Here is a 14,505-nt window from a genome sequence, read left to right as displayed (position 1 = left end):
TTCTAAGATTCTTCTGTCCCAAGTTATGAACATAATGATAGTTCCCAAAATAAGTTGAAGAAGATCGTTATCCTTTTTTAACTAGAAATGGCCAGCCCAAGTATATAGTTTCTTGTTTTTACATTATAGATCTCTTATAAAAAGATATTATTTTATTAACTATTACTAAGTGTGAGTTCATTTGGACGACAAAGGATACACTTGAAAATTCAAATTAATTGTATTCTTACGTGTTACTCTGGTAAGTCCCCACCTATGTTCTCAGTCTTTCATTCCTTTGGTTTCCTTCATTTGGCATTTACCACTGCTCTTTCCTTCGGCTTTTCCATTTTCTACTGCCCCAATTCTCCTATGTTCAACTATTATTTTCCTCAATTTCATTGTGGTTAGACTTGCTTCCCTATGGTTGCTTCGACTATTCTACATTTGTGGTGATTTTCTTTTTGATTTGTTTCCTCTCTTGCTTGATGTATTGATTTACACATGCATTTATCTATAATTAACTGTTGTTGACTAATGTAAGCCTTTGATGTTATTTGATTTTGAAATGTTTCTTCATCTTCTGAAGTTATGAATGATTTGTTCTCTGTTGTTGGTGTCTTGACTTAATGTTAGAGTCTTTGATATTTTATGGCTACACACTTTTTTCCACCTTCTTTTGTTGGAATGTGTAAATGCATGTGATTCAGCTACATGTTTTTGTTTAATCTCTGATTTCTTGTTAGCTTCTTTAATTTTTCTCTTCTAAATCTACATGTATGATTACAGAGTAGGAGTACCCCTGATGTCCATAAAGTGTTTGATAGAATCTTTTGTAGGAAATAAGATTCTCCATGACTTGCTTTTTTATGAATAGCATTATTTAATTTCTATGTTTGAGTTTCATTGATCTTTGCTTTTTGACATTCATTAAACATGTTGCAACATTGAAGCAACTAATTAAATGAACCTGGTCAATTCTTATATTATTTTTTGGATCAATTCTTATTCTTGAGATATAAGACTAATTAATGATATAATAACTTTAGACAATCCAAATCGTAGTTAGTGTCCATTAGCTGATTGAGCACGACGTGAAATATTAAAAGGTTCATGGTTATGACAAAATATTTGACTCGAATTATTGACACTACTTCAGAAACAATTTACAGAGAAGCTAAGCAACAAAAGGAAATAAATTAAAAAGAAAAGTTATTTCTTTTTTGCAGGATAATAAGCAGCAGCTTGCAGGTACATCTTATGGCAACAAGAATAGAATTGATACAAGATATTGGAATAATGGTCTCATATGCCACATGGAAGATCAAATTTACCTCTCCACATTTAATGTATTTTGATTGAAGGTATTTAATAATCTCCTAAGTTTACTCTCCTTCAGACCTTTATTCTCCCTTTCTTCATCAACTTCAGACTTTTGTAGGAAAATGCATTATTGTAGAACTTTAATGGTATGAAAATATTAGATATGATGTTGGAAGTTGCCTTGAGTAGGAGAGAAATAAGTCAAATAAGCATCAACTTTGTATACCAAAAGTTGAAAATGTTTATGTGTAACGACCCATTTGGTCGTTGTAGTGCTTCCAACCCATTTACCTCGTTGACCCTTTTTCGAGCCCTATTAATTCTATTTTGACCCGAGGGGATGGGTGGCACGGTTCCCAAGGTAGTAAGGTGAGTTTTATGATGACTTATGAGAATTAGAACCTTAAAGTGAAAAATATTTGACTAATAGTTGACTTTTGGTAAACGGACCTTTTTCTAGAATCCGTTGATTTTGAGGGGTTCGAACGGTCAATTATGACTTAGTGGGATGTTTAGTTCAGTTCCCGGGGCATTCAAGAGCATTTTAGATTATTGGTTGGAAAGTTGATCTTTGGCCATTGAGTCTTGACCCGGTCAAATAAACCTCTGTTGGAATGAGTGAGTCCGTAGCATGTTTTTATGTGAGAGTGCATGTCTGGTTTGTATGTGGAAGGTCTTGGGTGATTGTCGAATTTTGTGTTTGAGTTAGTGAAAAACCAAAAATTTTCTGGTGTCTGGTGTCCGCTGTAGCGGCACTATATACGCAGTAGCGGTCCCGATGTATCGAGGCCTGGCCGCTATGCGAGTGTGTGATGTTCGTGCTAGTCGCCACAACGGATGGGGATCCACTGTGGCGGATTTATGATAGCGAGAGGAGGGTCGCTGGTGTGGGTCTGCTGTAGCGGACGCTTGATCGCTGCAGCGAACGACGTGGACCAGATTGCTATTTAATGCTAAGTTAAAACCCTTCATTTTCTATCCCTACATTTATTGTTCTTAAGCATCTCTGAGGTGATTTGAGGAGGTTTCAACCAGATTTCTCTTGAGGCTAAGTTCTCTAACCTAGATTTCATTCATTTGCCTTCCTTAAGCATGAATCCATGATAGAAAATCTATAGAACTTAAGAAGGAAGAAGGGTTTTGATGTTTACTTCATTATTTGAGTTTTAGTCTTTCAAAATGCGATTTGTTGGTGGATTTGACTAATCTAAGAATGGAATTTGTTGAATTAGTGACTAATAGGCTTGAATCTTCCATTTATGTTGATGAATTGAAGGATTAGAAGCTAGGGTTTATACCTATCTTGGGGATTTTGACTTAATTGATGAAATTGGCCTATTTTTGAGTCAATTTAGCAATTGAGGAGTAGAAGTGAACTTCTAGAACGTTGGACTTCCCATTCCATCTAGAAGTGAACTTCTAGAACGTTGGACTTCCCATTCCATCTTTGAAATACCCGTTTTACCCTTGTGGGCCTGTTTTCCCTCTTTTACTTAGTTGTTTTTGGTTCGAACGAACGTATAGCGATATGGGTATTGTTGTTTCTCATTTATAACTTAGAATTCGATAATAGATAGACTTTAACTACTTGAAGGCTCTCTAGAAAGGCAAGGCGAAATTTGATTGTTTGTAGCTCCAGTTAGGCAGCCAGGTAGGTTACGGCTTACCTTTTTAGTTAGACTCCAGTTAGCGAAGCATATGTAAAAATTAGTTTTTGGAATGGATTTCTTAGGATTGTTATTATTGACTGATTAGTGGGCTTGTTGCCTCTTTGTGGTTTAGTGGCTTGTTGGTTTAGTTGGTTGTTGTCATGTGTGATATTAAACTTGTACTTAGTTGCCATATTGTGATCATGATATGATTGTCTCTCAATTATCTTGACATTAACATGGATAGAGGAAATGACTTGACTTGATGTTGATATTGTGTTACGTGTCCATGTGTTGCACGATTGAGATTTGATTATGATTTACCCTAGAGATTGATACATGCATATCATTCATACACATTCTACATGATTCCGTGACGCGAGCCGTGATTGATATTAATAATGATAAGAGGGAAAGTGAAACATCCGAGGCTCCTTATTATGGTGTTTGCTATGTGCATATTTCGTAGGGCCTCTCTTGCATATATATATGGTGTTACCTATGTGGTCCGAAGGGAAATTATTCTGGACGTGGCATTGTACAAATTAGGGAATAAGTTCATATTGGAAATTGATTTACGGATGTTGTTATGCTTATTCACCCTCGTGATTATTGTTAAAATTGGCATTTATACATGCATTTCATCCTGCATTTCTCATGACACTTTGATATGAACAGTGATTTAGTTTGATGATGATAAGTAGAGAGTATAGCCTCCGAGGTCTTTTTTCGAGAGCGTAAAAGAGAGAAGAGAGTCCGTGATCTGAGGTCATTTACCGGAGCGGAATGAGTGTATGTTGCCCGAGGTTTCTTACCTGGAATGAATGAGTGCTAGATGCCCGAGGTCTCTTGCTGGGATCAAGAGAGTGCTCGTTGCGGAAGTCGTTACCGGGATAAGTGGTACATGGAATTAGCGGGTCCCCTATGTATTATGACTATCGAGACGGAAGTATTCCGTCCGTAGCATGTGTGTACGATATGAGAAATTTGGCCAGTGCATTGCATTGCATCGCACAAACATTCATAGTACATCCATTCACATCTCTGATTCTGGTTGTTGTATCTGTTGTATTGCATGGTGCGTTTTAGCATTGATTCCTTGGTTGTTAATTTATTGAAGATGTTGTGTGCTTGTTAATCACTTACCTAGACACTTGATGGATTCGTGTCATGCCCCAAAGCCCACCCTGGACGTAATAGGCATCCGATGCTATGAACAACACCGGAAGCACCTTATAAATAATTAAACAATAAGTCCTTTTTAATAATATTTCATTATTTAATTAAACAAGTTATAAATAACTAAATAAAATCGTGCTCACAATTATAGAGTAAAACCAGCAGAATTCTTATATAAATAAATAGTCGTAAATGTGGCAAATGCCTCCATAAGTCATATGAGACTTTCAACATCTACCCGCAATTTGACAACTATCTATGGAGCTTCTAAGAAAATAAACTAACTCAGGACACAGCCTAAAACTGCTAAAAAGCAATAATTGACTCAATGAAAACCCACAAACAAATGTGTGGGCTCACCAACAATCTAGAAAGCAGCAAGTACTCCTAATCCGCGAGATCTGTCTGTACCTGCTCTTCTTCGTTACCTAACACACCATAAAAAACAACAATGGTATGCCTGAGTACTGGGTACTCAATGAGTTTCTACGGGACAATAGATAATATAACAAAATAATATAATAAGGATCAGTAAAGCGATGTCAATAAAAGTAGTTTAAATTAAGAGATAGAATAAATCTCCAAACTTAGTAACACCATTAATGAAAACCGTTAAAGAAGAAATAAATCAATTTCAACTCGTTATGTCGTTTATCACATTTAAGTCTTTCAATCATGAATTCAAGATCATCAACAAGCCACTCACAGGCAACCAAAGTATCACACATGCCAATACAGGCCCAAATCAACATAATGAAGGGATGACCATTTAAGGTTCCCTAAACCGCATAGAAGCACCACATCGGGGTTTGTCACCCTCGACAGCTATCCTTCCTCCCAAATAGCTAGGCAAAACCACATCAGGGTTCTGAACCGTTGATGACCACTCTTCCGCCCGAGTGGCTAGGCATGAACCATACCGGGGCTATCGACCCTCGATGACCACTCTTCCTCCCGAATGGCTGGGCAAACCGTACTAGGATCCATAGGGACTACCCTTCCTCCCAAGTAGCTAGGCGAAACACAAACAATATAAATCATGACAAAAGAGCCGAATCACCATCCTATCATAGAAGCCGAATCACTCAAATCATGGCATAGAAGCCGAATCACGAGTCATACCATGATAGTCACATTATTCATAAAGGATTATGTTCATCATCCCATTATAGCGGTGCATCAAGCCATTTCAGTTTTAGAAACCGGGTTCACTTCTTTAAAATAGTTTCAAGTTTAACACAAACCATCATATAGCATTCACATAAGATAGTCAAGCTTTTCAATTATCAAGTTTAAACATCCCTTATGGGGTAATTCAAGTTCGAATACCAAAGCTTTATATCTCAATTTTTCAATCATCCTTTAGAGAGGAAAACAATCATGAATACGTATATATAATATAGTACAAACAAGGTTTAATATGGGCTTGTCCCTCACGCACACAAACCCCAACCAAATAGTTCATAAAAACCGATCAAAAGAGTATGTTCAAAAGAGACATACAAATTACCTTCATAGTCAACAAGGAATTTTAAAAGAGACATACCTCAAATCCCGCTCAAACATACTTCCTAAGGTTCAATAATCACATTACAATGGTTTTTAGATGAGTAAGATTAGAACTTGAAAAGTTTCTTGAAGTTTTCTTGAAATTTCGAAAACTAGGGTTTTTTAAGCCTTCATCTTGTTCTTGAATCCTTATGGGAATCATTAGTGAATTATAATCTTGTAGAATACTCTACACCAATATAAACCTTATTAATAAAATCAGAAAATTAGAAGTCCTACCTCTTAGACGAACTCCACACGCCCCTTTCCGATTCTTCTTGAGTTTTCAAGAACCTAGGGTTTGGAGAGATGAACTAGTGTCAAGAAGAGGTGAATTTGGTGTATAATACTCTACACCAATATAAACCTTATTAATAAAATTAGAAAATTAGAAGTCCTACTTCTTAGATGAACTCCACACGCCCCTTTCCGATTCTTCTTGAGTTTTTAAGAACCTAGGGTTTGGAGAGACGAACCAGTGTCAAGAAGAGGTGAATTTGGTGTAGAATTAATGTAGATGGAGTAGGAACTCACCTTAGAGGTTTGGGGAGGCCTTAGGGTTTATTTTTCATGATTAGGGACATTTAGGAACTAACACCAAACTTAAATACAAGAAAGAAACGCGAAAACCAAACTTTTGGCCGAAAACTCGACATTTTTTCGATGGGCCCGCGACGCATGGCCATCGCAAGACCCCCTACGGACCTGAGATTCAGAAAGGGTGTTTTTGTGCATTCGGTTTGCGATGCGAAGCCATCACACGCGCCCTCAAATGATTTTTTAACGTACTTAACTTTTTCCACAAAGCTCGATTTGGGCTCCATAATATATCGTTGGAAATGTTATTCAAAGGCTTACAACTTTTATGTTTTGAGTTTTCTCAAATTCCCAACGCAAATACCCTAAAACTGGCCATAAGTGCAGACTGTCTAAGATTTAGATGAATTTAGAAGCCCTTAAGAACTCCACTTTTTTATTTGACTTCAAAATGATAGTTTATCACCCGAATTCATCCCGAATGGATTCATATAGCTAAAATATCATCTCAATACTAGTTTTTACATATTCACACCTAACTCAGATTTACGGGGTGTTACAATTCGAGGGCTAGAGGTTCCGCCTAGGCTATGATTGCAGACTACTGAGATCTAGTGCGGTTCACATTATTGCAAGACTTACGTGGATGTGCTTAGTGACTTACGTGGATGTACTTAGTGACTACATTTGGACTGCTTATCTGCCTATCTTTCAGTATCTTTCTTTTATATATGTTAACTAATTGTTGTCAGCCTATGATGCCTACCAGTACGTGTTATTTGTACTAATACTACTCTTGCTACTCCCTTTTTTGGGGTGTAGAGTTGTTCCAGGTATTTGAGCGAGATTCAGTTAGCCTTCAAGGATCTCACGAAGTTCATCTAGACTTTTCTGTTAAATTCTTATTCTAATTAGAAGTTGTATTCAGGTTGTGCTTGTAACTTTTATTCAAGTTGTTTACTTAGAAGCTCTTGTACTATTCAGACCAGATTCCTTGGGTAGTTTATGTATTTCCGCAATTATTACTTTTATATGATATTTGAGGGTCCGCTCGACCCTTATTTTGGGTCGTGAAATTATGATAGGAAAAGCAATCTTTGGGGTTGGAAGAAAGGGGAATTCAAATTTTGAAGGGCTTTTTTCTTTTCTTTCTATTCTCTAAGTTCATTGTACATAAACATATTATACTTCTTTCATTTTCTTCACAATAGCAAAATTTGTAACATTAAAAAATGTAAAAACCCAATGCTACATTCAGTAAAGATTTATGATATGTGTATAAGATATACTCAATGTATCCAAGCCTACCCCACCTATCACACCCCGAACCTGAGCCTGGACGTAACACGACACCTGGTGCCTGACTATATGTGACCGAGTGAACCAACTGGCTGGCTGAATCAACATGTGATATCATAACATACTAAATGGGGAAGATAAACTAGCACATGCTGATATACTGAAAGTCTAAATGATATAAATTAAAGTGAGAAAACACTAATATAAGTCAAACATATTTGTAGCCAACATTGCCTAACATGAAAAGCCTATGACTCTGTCTAGCTGTTATTCTAGTCTATGAAGCCTCTAATGAAGTATTGAAAACACTGACTGTCCGTAAATACCGAAAGATCGTAAGTAATGATAATGCCCCGAAAGAACTGGAGCTCACCAAATAGCTGGTACGAGAATTCTAGCGCTCTGAATCGTCAATCTGTAAATCGTTACCTGCTTCATGAGATGTAGGCCCCTGGCGAAAGAGACGTCAGTACATTTAAATTGCACTGATATGTAAAGCAACTGAAAGAAAGAACTGTAAATACTGAAACTGAAACTGAAACTGAACTGATAACTGAACTGAACAAAGGAGTAAAGATATGAATACTCCCTATTCTGAATGAGAAACCACCGGTTTATCTGAGTAAATAAATTGCGGCTTTAGGCCCAATATATATGTAAACAAGCTTCTCGGGCCTAAGTATACGTATATATAACTGTGGCCTCAAGCCTAAATACAGGTTTTCAACATTCAGGGATTTAAAATCAGGAACTGAGAATCATACTGCAAAGAATACATGATGCTGAAATACTGAATCATACTGAGTGACATGATACTGGAATGCTGAATAGAACTAGATTGAGAGATGTATTCATAATAAATTGATTTGTCATAACAGGGGCTTCAACGGCTTATAACATGTTGATTAATATAGACTGAGACTCATGGGCATCCAACACAAGTCTATATTGATTACGCACTGAGCTCACAGCGTTCGGAATGAAAGTCATAAACGAATTATGAAACTAGAGAATAGAAGCTCTGCAACTATTCAGGGAATTAAGCTTAACTATATTTCTGAGGCAATTCGTAGTGATGTAAAAGAAACGTAGCGTAGGGAGAATCATTAACATTCCCAACATAGAAAGTTAGCTTCACATACCTTAACTTCATGCTTTTGAGTGTAGTACACGTTTGTCAACCCTTTCAACTTTAATCTATAGCAAAGGGATTCCATATTAGCAATAATATCCGTGCTTTGGTTATCTAAGCATTTTATCAAACACTTGGTGGGCATAAAGCTTCATAGCCATTACATTGCTGTTTTATTCACCCAATTCTCATTTTCTTACTTCTAGGTGATTCAACAATCCCAAAGAGATATAACTAACACCAATTTTCATCACCCATATGGTTACAACAATCCTAAGTCAACAATCTAAACCCCTAGCATAATTCATATAATTCTCTTTATCAAACCCATTTACTATTCTCCCAAGAACTCATCAGTTCACAATTATAAATGATTAGAGAGTAGAAGCATTACCTTTTTGAAGTTCAATACTCTTGAATTCGAGTTCTAGGGTCGTCACGTCCAACAATAATGTTTCAATCACAACTCTATCGATTAGAAGAGTTTACTCAAGTTCGAAAGGGATTAGAGACTTGAAATCAACCTAGAATTATCATAGAACTTATCCTTGGAGGATTTTTTAGGCTTGGGACTTTCTCTCTCTTGCCTTAGGATGATTTTTCATGGTTACGGGTGTTGGGAAAATAAACCCCAAGCTTAAAATATAAGAAAAATGAGAAAATATGAGGTTTTGAATCGAAAACCCGACGCATCCTCGTTGGGCCCGTGTCGCACATCCAACACGGGAACCTCCGTAGAATTTTGGTCAAAGATCATGATTTCCCACATTGGGCCCACGATACGGGGCCAACGTACGCACCCCATGCGCTACGCGTCTCCAACGCGAGTGGCCCAGGTCGGCTTTTGTGCGGTGTTCAGTAAAATGGGAATAACTTCTTGTATAAAGCATCGTTCTGGCTCCAAAATATACCTTTGAAAAGGTATTTCAAAAGGCGACAACTTTTGTGTTTTAAATTTTCTCAAATTGTTAACGGATTTTCACGAAATTAGGCTGGAAGGAAGATCTACCGTAAACTTAGCCGATTTTATCGAATCTTAAGCACCTCACTATTCATCTTGATTTCAAAACAACTATTTCCACCAAAACTCATCCCAATAGCACTTCACATATCTAAAATGCCACATTAATACTCATTTAACACATCCACACCTATTCTGAATTTACGGAGTGTTACATTGACGCATGGCCAACGTGCATGGCCTGCTGCTCTAAGCGTTTTTTTGATGCTCCTAACTTCTTCTTCCAATCACTGTTTGGCCAGATATTTATATGGATAGAAAGGTATTTCCACGTACTACAACTTTCATTAAGGGAACTTTTCCAAATTCCCAACTTATGAAAAGGTTATGGTTGCCCAAAGTAGGTCCTTTGCAACTTTCGCAAAATCAGGAAACCCTCTAAATTTCGTTTTAATCTCTTAGTACGAGTCGTACCTTAGTTTGAGGACCCGATGTGCTACATCACCGATGTATTAGAAATGATACCTTGGATGGCATAATTCATAACAAGTTCCAAATATGATTAAGTTTGTTGTTGCATGAGTTGATACTATAACAGTTGGATTCTAAATAAAATCAAGAAATACATATATTCAATATGTAAATAAACATTCATGAGTGTGAATTCAGTTGTTGTAAAAGGGAGATACGACTAGAATAAGTGAGTTATCTAGTTTTCACCAATTAGAAAATTCGTCTTTTTTTTTCTTTTTATTTTCACCAGTTTCTCAGTTGTCAATATTATGATATGCCATTTCTATTAGCTAGATAACATTTGCACTTAATGCAATGTTCGAGAACATTGACAAGAAACTATACTTTTTTGGCAGCCGGATACGCCATCACTTGTAATTTTGCATTAATGGTTATGGCTACATTTCTATAAGCAATGAAAATCTCTCTTACAATATAATAGTTCTTCGCTTTTGCAGCTTGAAGATGTGAGATTATCTTTATTAGCAATCCTATTGACATCACAATAGTGAGCAATATTTCTTTACTAAGGTCCTTTCAGTGTGGAGTTTGTACAACTTGTGCTTCACAATTTTAGTATGAGAAATTTCAAAACCGTCCATCTTCATAAGTTATATCTAACAGTTTTCTGGTCGCCCGCTTCCAGTCATTGTATAAATCTACCGAGGGTGAGTCCATCCCGGAATTATATGCATTTAGTTTATATTACATCATATCTGAATATCTATTACTATATTGGATGTGATGATCTAATGGACAGGAAACTTTTAGAGTTGCAACAAGCAACTTTGCTTGATGATCTCATTCTAAGAGATTTGACTTGCTGATAGAATGACAATATAATGTTTGCAGCAACTCTGGTATACCAAACATAACTCAAATCCTTTGCTTTTAATCATCTAATTTTGTTGAGTGATTAGTTGAAGTTTCATTGGTGAATATGAGGCTCATTAGCTGAAGAATAACGTTGAAACTAAAAATTGAAGTTAATAAAAAAAAAAATTAACAATTGTAAAAGCCAAGATAGACCTTTAGAAAAAGGTCAAGGGAAGCTATGAAATGGGAATTCTTCAGATAAAGATCTGATGCAGGAGGTAGAAAAAACTAAGAAAAAGATGGACAATGTTCTCGAGTAGGAGCAGAGCTTGCAGTATTCTTCTGCTCTTATTTACATGTAGTACTGAAAAATTGAAGCCTTGATGCAATAACTTTTAGTTATGATTTCATGTTTCAATTGGGAGGGGTGTTTCAATGTGCTTCCATTTATGTCCTCAAGGAATGATATTCTTTAGTACAAGTCTTCTTGTTGGTTTATATGTGCCTTTAATAAGCTTTCTAGAAGAATCAACCTTGACACTGATTAGGAAAAATCCTGATATAACTGTTTTTGCGACATGAAATTGATAAGTTTCTCAGCAGAAGCAAACATTAGTTGAATGCAATTAGAGTAGAAGTGAAGAAATATGGCAGGTTTTACTTTGACGTAGCGCTTTTTGCTTTGATGTTTGAGCTCTGAATTGGTGAACAAAGGAATATTACTTTTACAGAATGCCTTTGCTATGTGATAAATTAGTTTATCTGTATGAAGATAAATGAAGGTTACTTTAAGTTACTCTTTAATTCTATTTTTACTTTCTCGGGGGAGTCTAGGCAATACTTTTGAAGCCTGAAAATTCCTGTGATTAGCCTTTAATAGTTTGTGGCTACTAAATAGAAAGGGTAATAATTTGATTTCATTCCCTCTCTTAATTTTTTAATGATTTATTGGTTCAGTCAGGATTCCTATCATTTTTTTTAGTTTGGATTGGGGAAAAGAAGATGCTAACTACTTTTGCTGCTTTACATTACCTTTATTAGTTGTTTTGTTTTTGGCTGCTTGATCAAGAGTTATGTACGAGTGTCTGCCTGTTAGAATCTAGAAAATATTGCATCTTACAAACTGTAAATCTGGAAAGGCAAATTAAGGCTTTTATATTAGGGTCACAAGGCAAGGATTAAAGGTAAAGAAAGTATGGGATGAGTTTTGAAAACTTAGCTCTGAGGGAAAGAGTCATTGGCCTTGGACCTTATTTGAGTGTCTAAGGCTCCTTAAAGAGGATATAGACAAAAGAAACTTCTGGTGGCCAAGAATTTCTTAACTGTTAGAGTTCATAAGACTTAGTGGCCACTGATTCTTCTTTTGAGCTTTAACTTTGGTGTTTATCGGTTTGGTTGAAAGGTACTAGATTTCATCAATATTTGCTAAATTAATTTTTTTAAGTGGCATAGTATTTTGTAATTGGGTAACACCAGAGCACATAGTCTTTAATGATTCTTTGAAGCATGGCTTCTCTATTAGTAATCATATTGAATTAATTTTAAAGAAAATATCTTAATTGCAAACTATTAATCACTTGACCAACTTTGTTAAATGTAAGTCCAGAAATAAAAAAAAAATGAGAATCAGAGAAAGAATGTAACTTCATGAGGATGATACTGCATTGAACCAGCGTAGATGTAGTGTACTATCATCATAGACAAGAAAGGTTCACATTTCATACATAAATTTACACATCTTTTGCACCATTTCTTAGTTTCATGGTATGAAGGGTCCTGCTTGAGCTAATATGTTCAGCTTGATGCTTATATTAATGATTGGGGAGTGCAATTTTTGTTTCAGGTTCATTATACGTGTACTACAGTTGACACTCTTTAAGGAAGAATGCAGGGAAATAGACAAAAACATTCTACAAGGTAATAAACTAGCACAAATAGTCTTAATTTCATTTGCTTCTCTTCAAAGGAAGTTTGATTTTCCCAGAATATATCTTAATTTTTTGTTTGACTCTTTGGATGAAGATCAAATCGATTCAACCTCTTATCAAAAAGATAAACCTTGATTATATTTTGACTAGCAACTCCCACAATTTCTGCTAAGCTCTGTCCATAAAAAAAAATTCAAAATCATTGCACATCTCCTTGGATTTCTATGTTTAAAACTTCCTAAAGACATGTGCATCATCTCTTTATAAAGGGAATGTATTGGGTGTTGTGTAACTTCTTATGTTTGGTCTTCTTTTTTCCATGTATCCTTTTTCCAGGCAATACCTAGATGAAACATGTGTTGCCAACTATAGCTGCTGCAATCTATTCTACATTTTTTTCACTTGAACAATCTGACAGTTTTTGTCTTTCTAGGCTACTAAACAATGTAGTACTATAACTTTGTTACACAGATGAATGTACATATTATGTTAATATTAGTTGATGGTATTGCTTCCATTTTCCCCCTACTAAACAATTAAAACCAATAGGATATTATCTATTTACCTTCCCCCGGATCTTTTTTGCACAACAATATTGCAAAAATGTTCGTGCCTTGCACGAGCACGGGCCATCTAGTAATACCATAATTTTGGAGTAGTTCCATAGTAGCAGATATTACAATTAATGTACCATATGTAAACAAAATAGGGATAAGACACAAATGGCCATCCCGGTGAAATAACTGACACCTGGTAGTCCAAGAATCTTAAAGGTCATTTTATAGTCTTTTCAAAATAATTCCATTTTCTAGCCATTTTTGAACCAATTTCAGCATATGTATATAAACTGTATCATTATTGTATAGAATATGTATCATACATATAGAAACTGTATCATTGTTGTATAGGATATATATCACTACTGTATATGTATAGAAAAAACATATCACACATATAAAAATTGTATCATTATCATATAGAATATGTATCCCTAAAGTAGAAAATATTTCATTGTTGTATAATTTGTGTATAATAAATGTATAATCAATATATAATTTCTATTTAATAAATATATACTTACTAATTATACACATATTATACATTTTTTGTACACATATACAGTAGTGATACACATTCTATACAACAATGATATAGTTATTGAAGGCTCAATGTGAATTTTTTTCATTGATCTTCAGTGGCGACTTTAGTCCTCTTTTTTTTTTTTTTTTTTTTTTTTTTTTTTTTTTTTTAACGAACCTTTTAGTGACGACTTTTCGATCTTTTTTGTCCACTAAAGCCGCCCAGTCACAAGAAGTTTTTTTTTTTTTTTTGTAGTGAATGGGTTGGGCGACTAGTGCCTGGGATTAGTGTGGGCCGAAGGGCCAACTCGCGGTATTAAGCCCAAAATGGGGCCTTTTTAAGCCGTTTTTTTGCTGGTGGCCTCTTAATGTCCTTTTCCTAACAAAATACTATCACTTTTGTTCTAGATTCTTTACTTTTTCCTAAAATTAGATATCACGGTTAGATTCTTATTATTTTGTTCCTCTTTTTCTCTCATTCATAAATTTTATCAATCTCTTTCCTGTTCAAAAACTTTGACGATTTTCAAAGATAATATATGACTAAACGGGCACTAATTCC

At 35.5% G+C, this 14,505-nt stretch overlaps 1 long non-coding RNA gene across 1 annotated transcript; it reads left to right on the top strand.

Moving 5' to 3' along the window:
• Window positions 1-274: 274 nt before the first annotated feature.
• Window positions 275-12,965, top strand: LOC132031252 (uncharacterized). The gene is made up of 3 exons (XR_009408213.1): window positions 275-431; window positions 1,209-1,343; window positions 12,780-12,965. It is a non-coding gene; the product is annotated as an uncharacterized LOC132031252 (long non-coding RNA).
• The last annotated feature ends 1,540 nt before the right edge of the window (window positions 12,966-14,505 follow it).

This window comes from Lycium ferocissimum, chromosome 9 (genome assembly GCF_029784015.1).
Source record: "Lycium ferocissimum isolate CSIRO_LF1 chromosome 9, AGI_CSIRO_Lferr_CH_V1, whole genome shotgun sequence".
NCBI lineage: Eukaryota > Viridiplantae > Streptophyta > Magnoliopsida > Solanales > Solanaceae > Lycium > Lycium ferocissimum.
The sequence above is the reverse complement of the archived record's forward strand: the minus strand, read 5'-3'. Positions and strand labels throughout refer to the sequence as shown.